This window comes from Beta vulgaris, chromosome 5 (assembly GCF_026745355.1).
Source record: "Beta vulgaris subsp. vulgaris cultivar EL10 chromosome 5, EL10.2, whole genome shotgun sequence".
NCBI classification, from domain to species: Eukaryota; Viridiplantae; Streptophyta; class Magnoliopsida; order Caryophyllales; family Amaranthaceae; genus Beta; species Beta vulgaris.
Window position 1 is genome coordinate 19,446,374 of NC_079206.1, and position 21,189 is coordinate 19,467,562.

General features: G+C 36.5%; 1 long non-coding RNA gene across 1 annotated transcript; it reads right to left on the reverse strand.

Annotated features, from left to right (window-relative positions):
- Positions 1–5,672: 5,672 nt before the first annotated feature.
- Positions 5,673–8,400, reverse strand: LOC125497547 (uncharacterized). The gene is made up of 3 exons (XR_008969384.1): positions 8,059–8,400; positions 7,792–7,960; positions 5,673–5,966 (listed from the first exon to the last, which is right to left on the reverse strand). It is a non-coding gene; the product is annotated as an uncharacterized LOC125497547 (long non-coding RNA).
- Positions 8,401–21,189: the final 12,789 nt, after the last annotated feature.

The window sequence follows — 21,189 nt, forward strand, 5'->3', positions numbered from 1 at the left end:
TTCAATGAAAAAGATGCAGATTCAATTAAAGAAGAAGGATTAAAAGAGGGAAGGAACGAAGAAAATGGAAACGTTGATAAAAATGTGGTTCCTATTTCTCAAGCTGATAGAGATATTCCTTTTCCTACTAAGAACGAAAATGTTGAAGGAACTGATTTAACAAATGCTGAAAAGTGAACAATTGAACAAGGATCTTCATCCTCTCATGAAACTCAAGACTAACAACTTGTTCCTATAAGGAAGTTTCAACCTAAACCTTGGATAAATTGAAAATCACATCCAGTGGAACTCATAATAAGTGACATATCGAAAGGTACGCAAACCAGATCTCAATTAGGAATTTTTGTGCATTTCATGCGTTCCTATCAATGATGGAACCAATCAATCATGAAGAACCCCTAATTGATTCTTATTGGATCACTATTGTGCAAGACGAGTTAAATGAATTTGAAAGAAACATGGTATGACCTCTAATTCCCTCTTCTAAATAACATAAAGTGATTGGCTTAAAATGGGTGTTTAGAAAGAAACTAGATGTGTATGGAACTATAGTAAGGAACAAAGCTAGACTTGTAGTAAAATGTTATAATCAACAAGAAGGAATGGACTATGAAGAAACCTTTGCTCCTATAGCTAGACTTGAGGCATTAGAATACTAATCGCATTTGCTGCATATGTGGAATTTAAACAGTATCAAAATGGATGTCAAGTGTGCGTTTCTTAATGGCTATTTAATGAAGATGTATATGTTGAACAACCCCTGGATTATAATGTAATGATTTCCCGAACCATGTCTACAAGCTTGATAAGGCTCTTTATGGGTTGAAGCAAGCACCTTGGTTATGGTACGAGAGATTATCTAAGTTTCTTTTAGAGAATAATTTGAAAAGCGGAAAGTTGATAAAACATTGTTTCTAAAATCAAAAGGAATTGACATACTTCTTTTTCAAATATATGTTGATGACATTATCTTTGGAGCAACTAATGAGTCATTATGTAAAGAATTCTCAAACCTCATGAGTAGTGAATTTGATATGAGTATGATGGGTGAGTTAAATTTCTTTCTTGGTTTAGAAATTAAGCAAACTGAAAAAGGGATAATAATTCACAAACAAAAATACATAAAGAAACTGTTACAGAGATATTGCCTCAAAAATTCAAAGATAAATCACAATCCTATGGAAACTTAAACTAGATTAGATGAAGACTCCATAGGAACAAGTGTTGATCAAACAAAATATAGAGACATGATAGGTTCTCTTTTGTATCTAACGTCGTCCAGACATAGCTTTTAGTGTTGGTTTGTGTGCTAGACTTCAAGCAGATCCCAAGGAGTCTCATCTACATCCGTACAAAGAATTTGTAGATATCTCAAAGGAATAAATGATCTTGGAGTTCTGTATCCCAGAAGTGACACATTTAAGCTAAGAGGATATGTTGATGCTGAATATGCTAGAGATCTTTTAAATATGAAAAGCACCTCAGATATGGTTCAATTTCTTAGTCATAGTTTACTTTCTTGGAGTACCAAGATATAAAACTCGGTTGCTTTATCCACTGCTAAAGCTGAATATGTAGCTTCTTTTGCTGTTGCATGTTGCTCTCAAATGGTTTGGATAAAACAACAACTCGGTGACTAAAAGAAAATGTGGAAAAAGGTTTGATTAAACTTGAGTTTTGTCAAACTGAATATCAGATTGCTAATATACTAACCAAGCCACTACAAAGAGATAGATATAAAAAAATTAAGGTTTGAGTTAGGTTGAATAAAACTTAAGTAATTGTGATCCAATCCCACATGTCTGAATTGATTCGTCTTACTCTATGTGATATTAGTGACTATAATTAATTGCCTAAGACCATTGGAAATTAAGATGTTCAAAACATAAACTTGGATACAAAGGAATAAAGCCACTCACAAATGTCACATAATACTCCCATTATTGTTCCTAAGTCATAGACACATGCATGATTTCAAAAATATTGATAATTAGCATATATAAGTTGTTCCTATAGCATAGTTTCTTAATTTTTTTGTTTTTCTTTTCATAAACTAAAAAGTCCATAAAAATCAAAAAATCAAAAAATCCCTAAAATATAGGAATCAGATTTATCAAGTCTTGATTAAATTTTTATTTTTTCTTTTTCTTTTATTTTTTCTTTTTAAATTTTACTCGTATAACTCTTCATTTACTATTACATGCATCTTCCTTCTTTTTCTTTTTTCCCTTCCAAAACCGTATTCCTTTAATCGATTCATCTTCACCATTAATCATCTCCTTCACGCTTCTTCGAACCACATAAAACCCAAATTTCCCTTCATAAAATGGCAAAAACCTATCTTAATTCTCCTTTTCCAAAAGCAAAAACTTCCACAAATTCTCTAATGGAAAACCCCTCCTCTCCTCCTAAAACCCTAGAAATCAAAAAATCTCAAGAAACAATAATGGCGGTCGAAGAGCAAATATTGGAGTCATCAAGGAGAAGTGTGAGAAGAAGAAACTGATTGGGAAAGATGATGAAGAAGAAATTCCATAATAAATTGAGGGTGAAGAACAAGCTACACTTGTTCCTTCCAAACGATGTGACACGAGGTATGTTTTAGGATTTTGTGCTGATCTAGAATGTACCAAGAATGTTCAATTCACTGAACTTCTTGAGGTCCTAAAAGAACAAGGTATGGAATACCTTTTTGAAACCACATTTAACAATAGATGAGTTTTGTGTAAACTTCATTAACACTAATGGAGTATGTACTACTGAAGTAAGGGGGAAGAAAATAAAAATATTCCAAGAAACTTTAGGAAAAATATGGGAAGTTACTTGCAAAGGAACGGATCTATATTGAAAGAGGCGATGAATTGTCTCCTTTTCAAATTTCTCCTAACATGACATTGTCAAATCTTTTGGGGAAACTGCTAGTCAAACAAAACTTAATCACAATCTCCTTTCTCCTGTCCATAAGATTTTGTTTAACTAGTGGGTCTCTTAGATATGTGTTACATGTTTTGTCATGACCACCATATCCAAATAAACTTCCCCTCTATGTTTATCCAACACCTTACTCATTTCATAGGGAATCGATGTGTTGTTGTCTATGGTGCTTTGATCACCTCTCTTATTTCTCTCTTCAAAGTCAAAACCACTGGTTATCCTACCTTGGGAATTAAACAAGGTTATATATTGAATGAGAAGACTTTGTATGGTTTCCACTTCCTCTCAAGAGAGAAAACTTCCAATGACACTAGAAGAGGAACTAGTGAAAGTAATTTTGGAGTAACAAGTTTATGCCCCTACTGAACCAAAGGAACAACCACCCAAGAGACACAATATTATTGCTAAAATGCCTACCCTTTCTGTTCTTAACAGAGTTATACAAAGTTCTAGGTTGCGGATTACAAAAAACTGCACTAGTTCCTTCTAACGAGAACTCACCTTTAGTTATATCCGATGAAGAGGAATTGTCTGCCAACTCCCCTATGGAACCTACTCCTCCCTCCTAACAAAAAATATTTGTTACCCTCACTACAATTCGTTACATCTCTTCGTATTCGTTCTCTGTTTCTTCTAGTTATGAACTTATAAAGGTTGAGCTGAGTGAACCAAACCCTTTCTCATCTACATCCACTGACATTCCACCACACCCTCCATTTCTTCCTTCACTTTACACCACCACTTCACCTTATGTTCCTCTCATAGGAACAACATGACTATCCCAAGAAAACACCCCAGTTCCTCCACCTAAACCACCTACTAACTTTGGTTCTAAGGGAAAGGAACAAGTTCCTTCGGATGATTTTGGTTGGGTAAATGAAGTGTGTCTCCATGCTCAACATATGATCAAGTTCTATAATCACCTTTGCTGGACTTTGGATGATAAAACGGAAAGATGATGGGTTAAATTAAAGTCGTTAGTGATACGGTGATAGAACAACAAACGAATATGGAGATGATAGCCTAAGCAATCAAATCTTTGAAGAAGTAACTTGATTGCATCATGAGGAGGTGGTTGAAGAAGAAGTAATAGAGTAACACAACTTTCCTTTCCTTCCTAATGTCTAGTTCCTATTTCTCATAAAGGAACTTGAACTCTTAGCTCGTGTTTCTTTTCTTCCTTTTTATCTTTTGTACTTTTCTGGAACAAATGTTATATATATAAAATGAATTTTGCTATACTTGTCTTCATTTGTGATTTGATTGCATAATTTCTGACTTGGAATGGCTAGTACTCTATGATTGATGTTTGAAAAAGACTAACCTTTGAACTTCCTAAGTTAATAATTTTTTTTGGTGCTTGTTAATGGTCTTAAAGGTCTTGTAAATACTAGTCTTCCCAAAATTACCAAGAGTTTGATTTTTTTGAGGATAATAGAGGTGGAAAAGATACTAGGAACAAACTAAGTTGCAAAATTTGAAAAAAAAAAAAATGAAAATCCTTAATCTGCCTTACTAACTATTATAAAGTATTATTTTATTTCTATCTTTCATTTTCTTAAGTTAATTGTTATTTTATTTTCCTTAGTTTGTAACTTTGTTGCCATCATAAAAAAGGGGGAAATTGTTGAACCCTAGTTTTGATGATGACAAAGGAACAGAGATACAAACTAAGTATTGAACTAACAAGTTGTTACGTGAATGAATTTTTAAGGTATCAATGAAAGGCGCAAAGAGAATACTAAGCCAAAGAAGAAATCAAATTGGATTTTGAAGACTAAGCGAAGATGCTCAAATAATTGATACTGGAGAAGCATTGGAGCAAGAGGCCAAAAAGCGAGACTTTTTATTTCTAGTTATAATGTAAAGGAACGAGTAAGATGGTGAGGAACTGTGACAATTTAGAATGAGAACGAACGTCTGTTCCTTTGTAAGGAACAAATGAACTGGCACTGTCATAGTAAATAACGTCGTTTGAGTAATTTATGCCGATATTCTAGGAAACCGTTTTATTTAAGTAAAAAACTCATTTTAAGGAAAAAGATTTTATTTTTATAAGATAATAAATATCCTTTTCGACTTTTATGGAAAATATTTCAAAGATAATATTTTTGGTAAAAGGATTTTATTAATTAAAATACTTTTTAATTAAATCAATTTTTTGATTTACTGCGTAAGTGGTTGTTTAATAGAGATCATGAAGATCATGGGTTTCAAAGAGGAACGTGTTACTCTAGTTAAGGAACATCATGGGAAAATGTTTTTACCACTAACACACACTACAAGAAAAACAAGCATCTACGACGAGATTTCCCGTTGTTGAAACGCCTAATATTGTCGTAAAAGCCCTTTTATGACGAGAAACGCGCCTGGTCGTCACTCGTCGTAAAAGGCTTCGTCGTTAAAAAGTTTACAACCAGTTTTTGCACCTCGTCGTAAATACTTAGTTACAACCAGATCAAACCTCGTCGTTAATCTTTGTTTTTTACGACCAGATTACGGTCGTAATTATGGTTTTTGAAATATTAAAAAGTTGTAATTGCGACCATTCTTCTTGTCGTAATTGAACGAAATCTCATCGCAATAGAATTAATCTCGTCGTAAATCTATACCCACATCATTATTTCTTTTATATATAAAAGTAATTTTTTGATTCGCCTTTAAGCAACATGTTTCTATGTATGATCCTTATAATAATGTAATAGCAACATCGAATTTGCGTTACAGGAGAAAATGTCTAAAAAGATAAATGGGAAAACATGTATATATTACTTCTAATACTTCTCTTTAAAATGAGTCAGATATACAAAAACTAAGCATTGCAAAATTTCATAAAAGTATATCTCATCCCTAACTTTGCATCCAAACTATTATAGATTGTCTATACAAAATTTTTGCATCCAAAGTGCCCCATAGTACTTTTAAGTAGTATATTTAAGCTTTGCATCCAAAATGAAGGAAGATTTACAAAAATACGATGTCCTGCATGTGAGCCTTGAACAAAAGTGGTTCTAGTGCTGAGCTTCAAGTACCTACAGACATTCATAGATATTATCATATTAGTACACAGTACACAATACAGAATCAATCTCATTCACATAATTCTCTGATTTCCTTAAAAGTCCATGATTGCCTTAAAAATATCATCATGAATAAGGTAGAGAGGAGCAACCTGTCCATTCTCCAATTGGTTCACATGGTCGCATCACATTCAAAGAATCACTTTCAAGCATCACAAAGTGGGAGTGTCGTTCTGCAGACCAGCAAAGCTACTGTCGTACCAGATATTATTTGCATATAAACAATTAAGATGGAATAAATAGTGGTTTTATCTCCAGTTTCACGAACCTGCCACCTGGCACAATATGATGTTACTGCAACCAATCTTTCACTGCCAAGCAGCTCTTACAAGTTCTCCAACATAGCGATTTAACTTTGGATATGATCTAATCTACCATCATCCATGGACTAAAGAGGGCTATAAATATAAAAAATCATTACCATGAGTTGGTGAGGCAGAAAGTTTAACTTTGGATATGATCTAATCTTATGCTTTTCCCGTCTTCTCAAAAGCATATTTTATAAAACTTTCAACACCTATTTCATATTCAGTGTTTAAACGATCACCTTCAGCAAATTTCATCCATTCCTTACAAGGTGCCATTATATTCTTAACAAACAAATTTCAATAAATTTTATAACTTGAACTCAACAATATAAAAAAATTATAAGATAGATTATAATTAATTAGATCAGAATGAAAAAACTAGGAGGAAAAGAATACATGAAGGAGGGTGTTTAGGTTTAAATATTATTCTTGATTGACCAACAATAAATACATCTCAAAGGATAGCAATCATTTTCTGTCTTTTAGATATAATCCTTGTCTAGACTATAATCCTTGTCTAGACTATATCAGCTTATTCGATTCTCAATGCGAGTAAAGTGTACGTATATACTGTCTTTTATTGTAATTCTTTTGTAGTAATTTATCACAAATCATGATTTGCTTTCAGTTATGTCTATGGTTTAACCCATTAAAGTATTAATATTGTTCGTTGTTGCTAAGATTACATCCTTCATCCTATATATTCAATTGGATCTGGGAAAAGCTGAGAAGAGAACTTGAAAAGAGCATTCCTTATGTTGAGGATCTTTAAAGTCAGTGACCCTATAATTTAAGTGTGATCATATAATATATGCTCTTGATAGTTTGCTTTGCATAGGAAATGTTAAGTTCTTTTCTCTTTGTCAAACTAAATACCATGATGTCAACCATCTGATATCTAAAACTAGTTATTAGTGGAAGACTTAACCATTACATTTCACTTATACATAAGGAACAAAGTACTTAGAATCATTATCTAACATGACCCTTTGATTCAAAGACTCTGACTTCCAATTTTTCTTGTTCTTCTTCATTGCTCTTTACTTTAAGGATCTAACCTTAGCTCTTGATACCATGATGAACTTAGAAGATAAAAGGAGAGGAATATATGGCAATAGAAGACAAACACAACAAACTGATCCTTCAAATGATGACGTACGAAATTGCCATACAATCATTTAACTTCCCTTTTCAAGCTAAATTATCCACCATTCTCTTCCATGAAGCTCGGCAATTTCCCCACCATTTTCATCATCATTTAATAGATTTGCAAAAATAAAATAAAAACGCAAATTTACCACACCCAAACCCATAAACAAGCAGCAAGCCAATAATATTGAGAATTCGACCCAAAATTTTTACGCAATAAAGACATAAATCGGGAAATCAAAGACACAAATATTATAAGAAATCCAAAACATCCACAATTTGCAAAAAAAAAAAAAATTATTCAATGAGAAATATCTAACCTCTAAACTCGTAAGGAACTCGAAATTATCAGATTCTTGGAGCAAATTGGAAGCTTTGGAACTCCTGATGAACCACAAGTGGCAATTTCGCTCAGAATTCTGATGCTTTCGAACTACTGATAAACCCCAATATGTGAATTCGACCCAGAAATTTTACGCATTGGAACTCCTACTGAACCGCAATATGTGAATTCAACCCAAAATTATAAGAAATCCAGAACATCCACAATTTGCAAAAAAAAAAAAATTCAATGAGAAATATCTAACCTCTAAACTTGTCGGGAACCCGAAATTATCAGATTCTTGGAGCAAATTGGAAGCTTTCGAACTCCTGATGAACCGCAAGTGGCAATTCGGCCCAGAATTTTGATATTCGACCCAAGCAAAACAAACCCCAAATTCGACCAAAAAACCCAGAAAAATTCGAACGAGTTAACCCTAAGTAATAAAATTTTCGAAAAAATTTAGCAGGATATGAGATATGAGAGAGAGAGAGAGAGAGAGAAGAGACAGAGAGAATGACTAAATTTTTTTCGGTGGTGCTAATTTTGGGGAAAAAATTAAGGAGAATTTTTTTGGGGGAAAAGTATGAAGAGACGAAATTTGGGGAAAAAAGAACTGAAAATTTGAAGGGGAACCCGGGAATAAATCCCGCTTTTGTTTTCAGCCAGATTTTAAGATTTTGATTTTTTATGACCAGATTTCCGCCTCGTCGCAGATAATTGCTTATATTCGCGACCACTTTAATGGATCTGGTCATTATTGCTCATTACTTATGACCAGATATTTGTGTGGTTGTAATTTTTTATTTTTTTGCGACGAGATATTATCTTTTACGACCAGTTTTTTGCCTCATCGTAGATAATTTCTTCTATTTTCCACCCGTTAGAGGATCTGGTCGTTATTGCTCATTCTTTACGACCAGAAACGCGTGTGGTCGTAATTTTTGGTCTAACTGAAACATTTTGTTGTAGTGACATGATTTTATCTCACTTTCTAAGTTATCACTGCTATAAATGCTAATGTCTAATTAAGTTCCAATTTCTGTCAGACCAGATGATTTAATGACTTTAACTAAGTAAAGTGTCAGTGCCTTCATTCTCAAGTCATTTGTTCTTCACCTTCTTACTCTATTCCACGAAGCTATTATTAATCATTGTAATTTTGGCTTTGAGGTAAGGGGACTTTGAATGAAGTTTTGCAGAGAGAGAAGCTTTTAGCTATTGAAGCGAGTTAAAGTGAGAAAACTTATGATGAAGTTGAGAGGAACAATTTTTAAGAGAATAGTTGTTCAGGAACTTGAGTTTAGGAACTCAAGGTGTGGCTCGTGACTAGAATTAGGTTGTAACAAAGTTGTTTGGCAAACTAGTGAAAGTGTTGAGTTTAATATTGCTAGTGCTCAAGGTTGTTTCTTCTTGTTGGGCCCAAGAAGTTTTTCATCATGAAAATCCCTTGTGTTTCCTTTAGCTTCTTTCTTTGTTTAAGTTCTATGATTCCGCAAAATGTTACATTTGTTTCTACAAATACAATTCACCCCCCTCTTTCTTGTGTTTTTTCCTATAGAAATAATGACGGACATAGCAGATAGCTACTGGAAATCATAATTGTTGCCGACTGAATGCTCTTGAACCATGTTTGTGCTAAACCAGACAAAGTTGAATGGAACACTTTAAACCAGACAAAGTCTGTATTGGTGTATAACAAAATGTGTCCTCATAAGCCGATATGTGATCTTCGTAGTCCATGTACCGTCATACTTGCAAGTCGGTATCTTGGTTTCTGCATGGCTCTTGGAGTATGGTAGTAGAGATTGGAGAGGAACAAAGTGATGCCGGCGCTTGACACTGGACCATCTCGCCTCCCTTCTAGACTGAGATGATTGTTGGATCTTAGTGTCGTTGTGATCTTCTTATTCCCCCATTTGCTCAGTGGCGGTTCTCGAGTTCTCCTCATGATCCTGATCATGGTGGCTTTGTTCACCCTTGTAATACCCATATTTTTGAAAATTTATTCAAGTAATTAAAATATTTAATTTCTAAAATAAATATTTTGAGCAAAAGGTATATTAGTAATTTCACTCGTTTTTAAATTATTTTGGCAGGAGATGGCGCCAATATTGGATTTGTTAAACTTTTGGTTTTAAATCTTAGTCAAAATTTCATTAAACAAGTTTTCAAAAAAAATAAATTTTAGCCATAGTTTTTGACTGGATTCCATGGTAATGGGGAGGGGGTTTTGTTTCCTAAAACTTCCAAATTAATGATGGAGGTTACAAATCTTGGTTTAATGTCCTAATTTATGGTGAAGGTTACAAACTATTTAATTTGAAAATTAACTACTACCTATTTTACTCCTATAAATACCCCATACCTTAAGCCATATCTTCCACCCAAAAACTTTGAAGAATCCATACTCTCTTACTTCAAGGCTCTCTTTTATCTTCTTATCTATTCTAGTTTTATATTTTACTTATTCAAGTTCCAATTTTTTTTTGTTTAAGAAAAATATTTTCATATTTCTTACTCAAAAAATATATTATGCTCGTGATAGGTCATTCATGTATAAATTCATGATCAAGTTCATGTGATAAGCTACTTATTGGTTGATTATGAAGAAGCTTGAGCATAAAAATAAGTGAAGATACTAGTATACTCGATCTTCGTGAAATATCAAGGTATGTTATGTAGCTAGATCTTTCGAAATGTGGTTTTATGTGGTAAAATTATTTATTGATTTAATGGTTGGATTAATTTAGAAATTTTTGATTTGAAATAGTTGTGATATTTTATATTCACCCTTGGAAGTGAAAAGAAGGATTGATTTTATCAATCATTTATATATAAAAGTTTTATTGTCCTTTATGGAAAGTTAAATTATTTTTACAAAGAAAGGTTTGATTGGTTTTCACGAACTTTGCATGTTCAAAAAATTATTTATGAGAAAAGGAGATTTATTGATGACTTACAAGTCATAATATTATTATTATCGCTTGATTAACATCATGAATGGTTCATGCTTCAAAGTCTACTTGTTGGCAATTATTGTACCCCTTGATATAGATCGATGACGGGATGACTAGCTTGGGGATTGTACACACTTAAGAAAAGGAATGGAAGATAAGAAAAGGAATTATTTTTAATCCAAGTTATTTGGAAAAATTTGTTCTTGAAGGTTATTCTTGAATTATTAGTTAAAGTGTTTGGAAAGAGTTTATTCTTAAAGAGTTATTCTTATGTTGTTCGTGATGGAGTTTTTGAAATATAAATCGTTACGAACTAACAAATGTGCTACTTATCTAGTACATTTCGTACTCAGTTTTATATTAATGCATCTTTCCTATTTCCTATTTGGCTTTGCCCTATTTACCTTTTGGTAAGTAGTTTTGCAGGTGAATTTTGGATGTGCATGGTAGCATACTAGGAAGGGAATCTTCACCTAGATTAGGGTGTTTTATTTATTTTGAGTATTGAGGCAATATTTACTTTTATTAATAAAGAAGTTTATTGTATTGGTTAAAGTCTTTCGTTGCAAGTTATTTTGTTAGTTACTAGTTGGTTGCCGAAAGCGTGTTAGTCACATGGCGGTAATAGTCATAAATTACTCAAATATTATTTACCAAAATAAATTATTCTAAAGTGAGTAATTTGGGGGTGTTACAACCCTGTCGGCCACTAACGAAAGATCGAATCTTTCTAACAGGACTGCGTGGCCTATTCAGGGGACGCTTGCTAGCACGACCGATCGGAGGAGTTTGACTCGCCAAAGCCTGAGATACTTCAGCAACACTCTAGGGTTTGTTTTGATTTGTTGAAATCTTCAAATATGTTAGACTTTGGGAACCCAGTGGTCTCATTTCCTTTACCAACTGCCATCTGAAGGATACAATTGTTGATTGCGCGAATCTGAAGTCGGGTGGGTCTCAATGAGGAACATTATTGTTCTCATCAGTTTCTGGCATGCCGAAGGATTTTTGCTGCTGGCTGTTGATCATTTCTTAGAATCCCTGGTACACGTTGGTAGGTAGGATCGTGGGTTAAGATTGTAAGGTATATTTCCCCCTTTCCCCTCCCGTTCTAGCACCAATTGTTCCTTTATGGAATAAGTAGGGTTGGAGTGAATCCGTATCTCCTTATCTCGTGAGCTGGTTTGATGACTTGCAACATAGAACATGTACATACACTAACCTTGAGGGTTGATCCGAGGAACGACCATCCGATGCCTAAGTCAGTAAGTATAAAGCAGGTAGCTCTCAAGTAGAGTATAATAGTAATTGTGCATGTACATTATGATTCAGACCATGGAGTATTTATAGGAGCCGCAGTGTCCCAAGCTAAGTAGGAAACTGCTTCTATTGACCGAATTACAATTCTATCCTCTTTTCATACTTATCTTTAGGCACATAGGCCTTGCTTGGACAGTATTGGATCAGGCCCAGGCTCATTTAAAAATGGCTCGGGAGGGTAGCACCGGTATGTTAGGAACGCCGGCATCATATACGTTCCCCCTGGTCATCCTGAGATATGTGGATGATTTGACAATGTCGGTCGTTGACAATTCAGTTAGACCAGTAAGGAACTTTGACTGCCCCATACAAGTATGATAAAGATATTTTATCTAAGAGTTGACCTAGGAATTTACATAACGTGGATGTTTTCGATATAGCTGATGCTAATAATATTTTCAAAGGCAAATGTTATGATATATAGAAGTACTGATTCTTTATGCGTAGATCATCATATTTGTTGCGGAAGTGATGGAATAATAGTGGCTTCCCGTACCGAATTCTGGACTATAGATCTGAGTTTGAAACCTTATGCCAAAATTATATTGGTAGTATTAAGGTATAGTTGTTCCAACTTCCAAGCTCCTCTATCCCACCAAAGAGGAAAAAAAGTAGAAGGGAAAATTGAAGTCAATAAATATTCCACAGCATGTCGGTCAATGAATAACTCCTAAATAGAGTAACAATCACCAACTTATTAAAAAATTCGTAATACCCGATTGTCGAAGGGACAAACACCTTTCCGAAAAAAAAAAAAAACACACACAACTTATATCGAATTTGTAGGCTGATACCAATTAACATAGTTCAACTTAGGAACTATGCGGTAAAATAGTTCTTGTTATAATGGTTATCGCTTGTAATAGCTATTGGTAATCAGATGTTAGCTATTAAAGCTTAGTGGTATAATAAAATTTTTCTGCTACTGGATTAGTAATAAAAGAAAGTATTGATGAACTAATAAGTTATACTATAAAAAGTTGCAACTACCAAAAATTAGAGCATGTTCGGTATCACTATAAGTTTTCAATTTTTGGTTTTATTTTTATTTTTTTTGGTGAAGAAGAGGGCAAAAACCCAACACAGAGAAACAAACTAGGAAAAAGAAATACAAGACACAACAGAAACAAACCACAGACTAAGCACACACGCAGCAAAGGAAACAACAGAAAACACAACTACAGACTCCTACTCACACACACCAGACCACGAAACTAAGCAGGGACCATCCTAGCCCACGCAACTCCACTCAAATCCTTCAATAAAATAGCATGAAGATCCTTCGGGACCGCCTCTAGCAGGACCAGTTTCTCAACTGTACGAACACCTATATTTGCAAGCCAATCCGCCGCCTGATTCGACTCTCTATAACAGTGTTCAATTGCTATCTTCCATTCCTTGCGAGCAGTGAGTGAATGACAGTGCTTCATAATATGGATATACGGAGAGGGGAGAGGAGCTTCACTCACAAGGATCTTGGCTACAACCTCCGAATCAACTGAAACAAGTTCCTTTTTATGATGACAATCCCAAGCAATCAACAAGCCTCTCAAAACAGCAAGTAATTCAGCCTTTGTGCAGGACCAAACACCACAGTTTAGAGCAAAAACCTCATGAACTTCACCTCTTGATCCCCGTATAATACCCCCAGCTGGGCCAGGGTTGCCCTTCGCAGCTCCATCTCTGTTTAGTTTCACCCAGCCTTCATTTGGGCACTGCTATCTCGCAATGATCCCTTTTCTCCCCCCTTAAGTCGGATTTTTTACTTGCTCCATTCGTTCCATAGCTTTCTTTATCTCAGTTTTTGGTTTTATAATATAATATAAAAGTCATATGATATACTTAAAATTAATCATACTTATGGTTAACTTATCAATTTTGAAAACTGACAACTAAAAATTTGGAAACTCCTTTTTTTAGTTTTCATATTTTTATTTTTGGTTTCAAAAAAAATGAAAACTGGAAGAAATACTAGTGGAAAAATGAAGAAGGGCTGCGCTGAAAAATGGCCTGTAGGGCTGCGCTTTTTGACAACAGCCCTTTCAATAGCAGCCCTTCACTTTTCAAGTAGGCTGCACTTTAACAGCGCAGCCCCTCAAGCTTAGAAGGGTTGCGCTTTTTAGTAAAAAGCGCAGCCCTTCTAAGCTTGAAGGGCTGCGCCTTCTTAACTAGCGCAACCCTTCTAAGCTTGAAGGGTTGCGCCTTCTTAACTAGCGCAGCCCTTCTAAGCTTGAAGGGCTGTGCTTTTTCAGCAAGCGCAGCCCTTCTAAGCTTGAAGGGCTGCTGGCTCCATTAGAAGGGCTGCGCTTTTTCAGCAAGCGCAGCCCTTCTAAGCTTGAAGGGCTGCTGGCTCCAGGAGCTCTGCTACTATGAAGGGTTGCGCTAGTTGAAACTAGCGCATCCCTTCTAAGAAAGAAAGGATGTGCTAGTTTCAACTAGCGCAACCCTGCTTCTTAGAAGGGCTGCGCTAGTTCAAAAAGCGCAACCCTTCACTAAATTTTTATTTTTTTTGTAAAATTAATACAGCTTTTCTTGCCCCTGCTCCTTCACATAGCAGCCCACCCTCTGCCACTGCCCACCCTCCCAGCCCACCCCCACTTCCCACCCTCCCAACCCCCACCCCCTACTGCCCCCCTCCCAGCACCCACCCCCACTGCCCCCAGCCTACCCCCCTGCCCACCTCTGCCCACCCAGCCACATCAGCCCGTGCTGCACCCAGCCCGCACCCTAATCCCGCACCCAGCAGCCCCACCCCCACCCCCACCCAAAACCTCCCTTGGACAAAAAAAAATTGCAAATTGCAACACGATATATATGACAAGTGGAGAAAGGTAATAATTAACTTCAAATATATTTAATAATGTAAAAAGTGTACATAGAATTGATAGAAACTAGTACATTGAGCTAAAATGTCATCTTATGCAATCATCGGTAATGTGGGACGCCAACTTATCTCCGAACTTCATCTATTTCTTCTTTGGTAAGTTCCTCAAACTGGTGTGGAATTCGCATAAACCTTGCAAAACAACCAAGGAATAAACACATATATAGAATTCAATCATTTTACCGTAGTTAGTACTTCTAAAAATGACAATATCCTTCCCGAAATTCAATCAAAATCAAATGCAAGCCTAAAAGTCTACACACTAGTTATAATATACTCATATAATCATGTTCAAAGAAAATTTGGGGTTAAATGACTTGATAAGTACATTTTGGGAGCGAAAAGGCCAAAATAGGCCGGAAATGGCCTTTTCGTTCCCGAAATGCAACCAACAACAAATGCAAGCCTAAGAATCTACATACTAGTTATATTATGCCTCATATAATCATGTTCAAAGAAATTTGGGGTTAAATCACTTGATAAGTACATTTTGGGAGCGAAAAGGCCAAAATAGGCCGGAAATGGCCTTTTGTTCCCGAAATGCAACAAACAACATATGCAAGCCTAAGAATCTACATACTAGTTATATTATGCCTCATATAATCATTTTCAAAGAGAATTTGGGGTTAAATCACTTCATAACTACATTTTGGGAGCGAAAAGCCAAAATAGGCCGGAAATGGCCTTTTCGTTCCGAAATGCACAAACAACAATTGGAAACCTAAAAGTTACATACATTTCGAAGATCACCAACATCTTCGGAATGGTTGACGATATCGAGCATGAACCTCATGACGTAATACCCACACGCACGTCCACCTACTTGTACCGGACACTAAAATTCACCAAAGGATGCAATAAATGACATGTTAGATGTGTATTATGTGTTTCTATAAAAGGATGCAAAAAATTCTCATGTTACCTCGACTAAATGCCAAACAGGAGGTTTGTTGTCGAATCGAAGTCCAGATGCAATAACCCCCTTCATTACACTACATCAATACATTATTATAAGATTAGATGTACATTTAATATTAATAAGTGTGCATATATTGAGTTGCGATTAAGCTACCTATTTAACAATGATCTGACTAGTAAGGACCGCATTGTTTCTTTACGCAAAGAATCAAAGTGGTAGACTTCGTTACGTGGCAAAGATATTGCAATCAGTGTCCAATGGTTCCTACCAACAATAAAAATGTTATTATTATCATAGAACAACTAATAGGTCAATTTAATTAAAGTAAAAAGTGAGTTTAAGAAGCATACGATTCAATGAAAGGAAAAAGAATGATCTTATATCCAAGACGAGAACATGCTTTCAGAGAATCCTTGAGATATACTTTCACCTCCTTTTGGTTTTGTACGCAAGTGTCATCTCGTACTAAGCTTGGACATAACCAACCAAACATTGACTCACTAGATGGCCTCAAATCATTGTATAATAGCATGAGAAATCATATTGATTAAAATAAAACTTACTTATCATGGAAGTTATTAGTTGGATTGAATACTACTTAATTAAGGCATATATGTATATTTATTAATTTATATACTAATGAAGTATTACCTCATGAATGTTTGTATCATGGAAACATTCAACTCTTCCTTAAGTAAGAATTGTTTAATATCAACCTTAGAAATGAAGGTCGATGAATCCTCAAAGTAGTGGAACTGGTGGTGCGACAACTTAATCTCAATCATTGCTTCATCGTCTACATCGCTAGCGCACTCATGTAGCCAAAAGCACAGTTGAGTAAGGCCTTGCTCATTATCAACATCACCAATACCGAGGATACTCCTTTTACCAGGTACAACAATTGACCACTTATGATCAGCAGGATCAGTTACAAAAAATACTTGCTTGACTTGTGATGCAATTACAATGGCTCCTCAGTTTCACGTAGACGACTAAGGTCAAAAGAGTGAAACCGCAAGGATCATCGTTTCTTACACAACGTCGATTATGTCAACCCACTTGCAACACAAGAGGCAAATATTAAAAGTACAGTAGTCCAGCTCCCATATTTCTTGTATTCGCCCATAATAGTTGCTTTCAGCATGTACAGCGACTTATCTTTCGAGCTTGCATATTGTGTAGACGACGCCACAAGTGAAACACCACTATTTTGTTGCGATTGACTTAGATCTTGACGTTCAGTCCAAAACGTATACCCATTAATATCATAACCCTCATAAGAGCGTACAGTTCACGAGGACCAAATGCTAACCACTTGACTGTTTCAGGAACACTTTCATCCAAATCATTGAGTACTCGTTTATGAAACCAATCAATGAAAGTCTTGTTATGCATTTGCGTCAATGCCCTCACTCCTTTTCCAGGATTGCTAACACGTAATTCCTCCATATGTTCACTTAAATAAGGATGGACATCTGGTACGTGATGCAATACAAATAAGTGAGCTTGTTTACGCTTTTCTAGGAAGGTGTGATCAATTTTGAACCAATTGTACCCTTGCCCTCAAGTCTGCCCTCGTGTCGGGATGTCGGAAGTCCAACAGGATCAACACTAGCAAAATACTCAGCCACAAAATTACTGATCTCTTCACCCACAATCCCTTGAATTATACTACCTTTCTGTTGTCAGGATTCGAACTTTATCCTTCAAAGTTCCCATATATCTCTCAAAAGGATAGCACCACCTCAAAAACACTGGACCACACAGCTTAATTTCTCGAACTAGATGGACAATGAGATGGACCATAATGTCAAAGAATGCGGGGGGAAATACATCTCAAATTTGCATAGAGTTTCAACTACTCTGGCTGCAAGGAATCGAGGGTCGACGGGTCTAGGACTTTGCTGCAGATTGAATGAAAAAATGAACACAGTTCTGTAATGGTGTGCCTCACATGCTTTGGAAGTATCCCACGAATTGCAATCGGTAAGAATACTTGCATCATGACATGACAATCGTGCGATTTCATACTCGATAACTTCAACTCACCATTTAAGGTAACAAAGCGCTTCATATTCGATGAGTAGCCAGTAGGGACCTTAATGCCATACAATGACTCGCAAAAAATCCGTTTCTCTGCACGCGACATCGTGTAGCAAGCTGGTGGCAAATAATTCTTCTCCGAATCCTCCACCTTTTTACTTTTCTGAGTTTCATCATCAACCCTTTCCTCCCCTCTTTTCTTCTTCCTTCCGTCCCTTTTCTGAGCCCACAACTCTGGTCGAATCCCCTCTTTTTCCAAGTAAAGTCGTGACGCCTTAACATCTTTTGTCTTGCCCGGAATATTCATAAGTGTCGCGATAATAGCTTCACAAACATTCTTCTCTATGTGCATGACATCCAAACAATGTCTGACCTTTAGATCTTTCCAATATGGGAGTTTCCAAAAAATGGACTGTTTTTTCCATAATCCTGTAGGTCATCAACCTCACTAGCAGGTTTACCAAAGACTGTTTCAATGCCCTTCACCTGATTATAAACTTCAGTACCAGTTAATGGTCTATGAGCAACTTCTTCTTCAACCGTCCCATCGAATGCCTTCTTCTTAAACCGATAGGGATGGTCGCGGCTGAGGAGCCTTCGTGTGCGCATATACACATGTTTGCAGCCCTTAAGGTGTGTAGATTTCATGTCATCTAAACAAATCGGGCAAGGTTGTTTTCCTTTAGTCTTATACCCAGATAAGTTCCCATAAGCTGGATAATCGTTCATAGTACAAAAAAGCATGGCACGCAGAGTGAACATCTCATTAGCATACGCATCAAATACTAACACTCCTTCGTTCCACATCTTCTGTAAATCTTCAACAAGCGGCTGAAGGTATACATCTATGTCATTTCCAGGTTGTTTGGGCCCCGATATAAGAAGCGACACATCATGTACTTGCGTTTCATGCACAACCAAGGAGGCAAGTTGTAAACCACTAAAACTACTGGCCATTATTGCTGCGAGCTGAGATTGCCAAAAGGGTTCATGCCATCCGTACATAATCCAAGCCTCAGATTCCTATCCTCATTACCAAATGACTTATGCACCCTGTCGATAGTTTTCCACTCAGGCGAATCAGCCGGATGCTTGAGCAGACCGTCTTTCTTCCTACGATCTGCATGCCACCTCAAATTCTTCGCATCTCCTTTAATTGAGAACATGCGCTTAAATCTAGGTATTATGGGTAGATACCACAACACCTTGGCTGGTGGTCCTTCACTACCTCCAGCTCCTTCACGCTTGTACCTCGACAATCCACAACGTGGACACTCATGTAAATGCTCATACTCATTACGATAAAGCACACAATCGTTAGGACAAGCATGTATCCGCTCGTACTCTAAACCCAAAGGACACATCACTTCTTCGCATAATAGTACGACTTTGGCAGTTCATTTCCATCAGGGAGCATCTCAGCTAAAACTTCCAACAACGATGTGAAACTAGAGTCCGTCCAACCAGCGTTCGACTTAATGTTGAACAGTGTTACCACCGCGGAAAGTTTGGTGTACTTTGTACAACCTGGATACAACGGCTTTTCAGCAGCCTGAGACATAGACTCAAAAATACGAGGTCGTCTACACGACTGATCTTCAACCTCGTGTATCATCTCGTCTACCCGATCCCTATCATCATCTCCAAATTCATCATCCAAATTCTCATCCCCTAACTCATCATCATCCTTCTTTTTTTCTTCACATACATCATTCTTTACTCCAGAGCTTCCCATATACCTCCCCTGCTCACCATGCCAAATCCATACATGGTATTGAGGCCTAAACCCACGGCGAAAGACATGCTCCCTAACCACATGTATACTACTAACCTTGCTCACATTTCTACAATCCAAACAAGGACAATAAAAGTCGACTGCTCCAGAGGATGTTTGATATTCTAATGCACTTCTACAGAATTCCGAGACCCCATTCACAAACTCAATCGATTCACGACTACCATACATCCAAGTACGATCCATCTCATTCAAGAAGACCACCTCTAATAATTAAACACAACATTCATTATAATGCATCAATCATTATTAAAGTACACACACTCACATATTCAAATCACACACGTATACAACAAGCTAAGATAGTTACATGTTCAATTGTATGCATGCAGTCAAAGGTCCTTATCACTCCAACCTAACCCATCCTTGGACGTCTAATCTCACTAGTGAATATATGCCAACTTTTCAATTCTAAGGAAAATCCGGCAGCATTTCCCTACAGTTCTCCAAGTACACAATGTAGATAATTGCTTATCTACATATGTACCCAGAGAACAATGTAGAAACGATAAGCCAAGATTTTCCTCAGAATTGAAAAGAAGACACACATTCACCACCTAAGTGAGATCAAACGTCCAAGAACAGTCCCAAACCGGGGACTATTCAAGACTTACTCCTAATGAGTAAGTCTTGAACGGGTATCTAGGCATATATGATGATGGTTCAAACAACTTGTAGATTTTCATATATAGCTAAATCACATTGCTTTTCATACAATCTCATATCAACAAATATATATACATTATAAAAAATACATATTACATTCAATAAATTATCAACTTTGTCTACATGTTAAATAGTTACCTCTTAACACCAACGACGAGCAATGAAGAGAAAAGAGATACTTGGACTTTACTTGCCTTCCTTAGCCTCTTCTTCCTACAATTGACAAAACCCACATTGCACATTAACCATTTAATTCAATTAAGAAAAACAAAAGTAACTTAAAAACAAAATTAATTCATACCTAATTAACCACTCAAATGGTGGAGAAGAGAAGAAGAGAAGAAGAAAGAGAAGAGAAGAAGGGTAATGGTAAGCAAGGTGGTGGGCACGATGTGGTGGGTACTGCACAAGGTGGTGGTGCGAAATGTGGTGGTGTGCAAATACCACTCAAATTAATTGATGGTGGTGGAGCAAAGTGTTGGCAGCAGTAGTGGTGGTGGTGGTGCTCGAATTAGGGCAGCAGTAGTGGTGGTGCTGGTGGTGCACTTGAATTAGGGCAGGAGTAGTGGTGGTGGTGGTGCAACACTCGAATTAGGGCAGCAGTAGTGGTGGGTGCTGTTTTTTTGCTCGTAATTCTCTAAGGAGGGAATGCTCACTCGAAATAGAATGCTCTACTGTACATGCGCGCAATTATTCAAAGCAAAAAAAAATTAACGAAGGGTTGCGCTTGTAACAAAAAGCGCAGCCCTACATTACAGAAGGGCTGCGCTTTTTTTACAAGCGCAACTCAGAAGGGCTGCGCTTTTTTA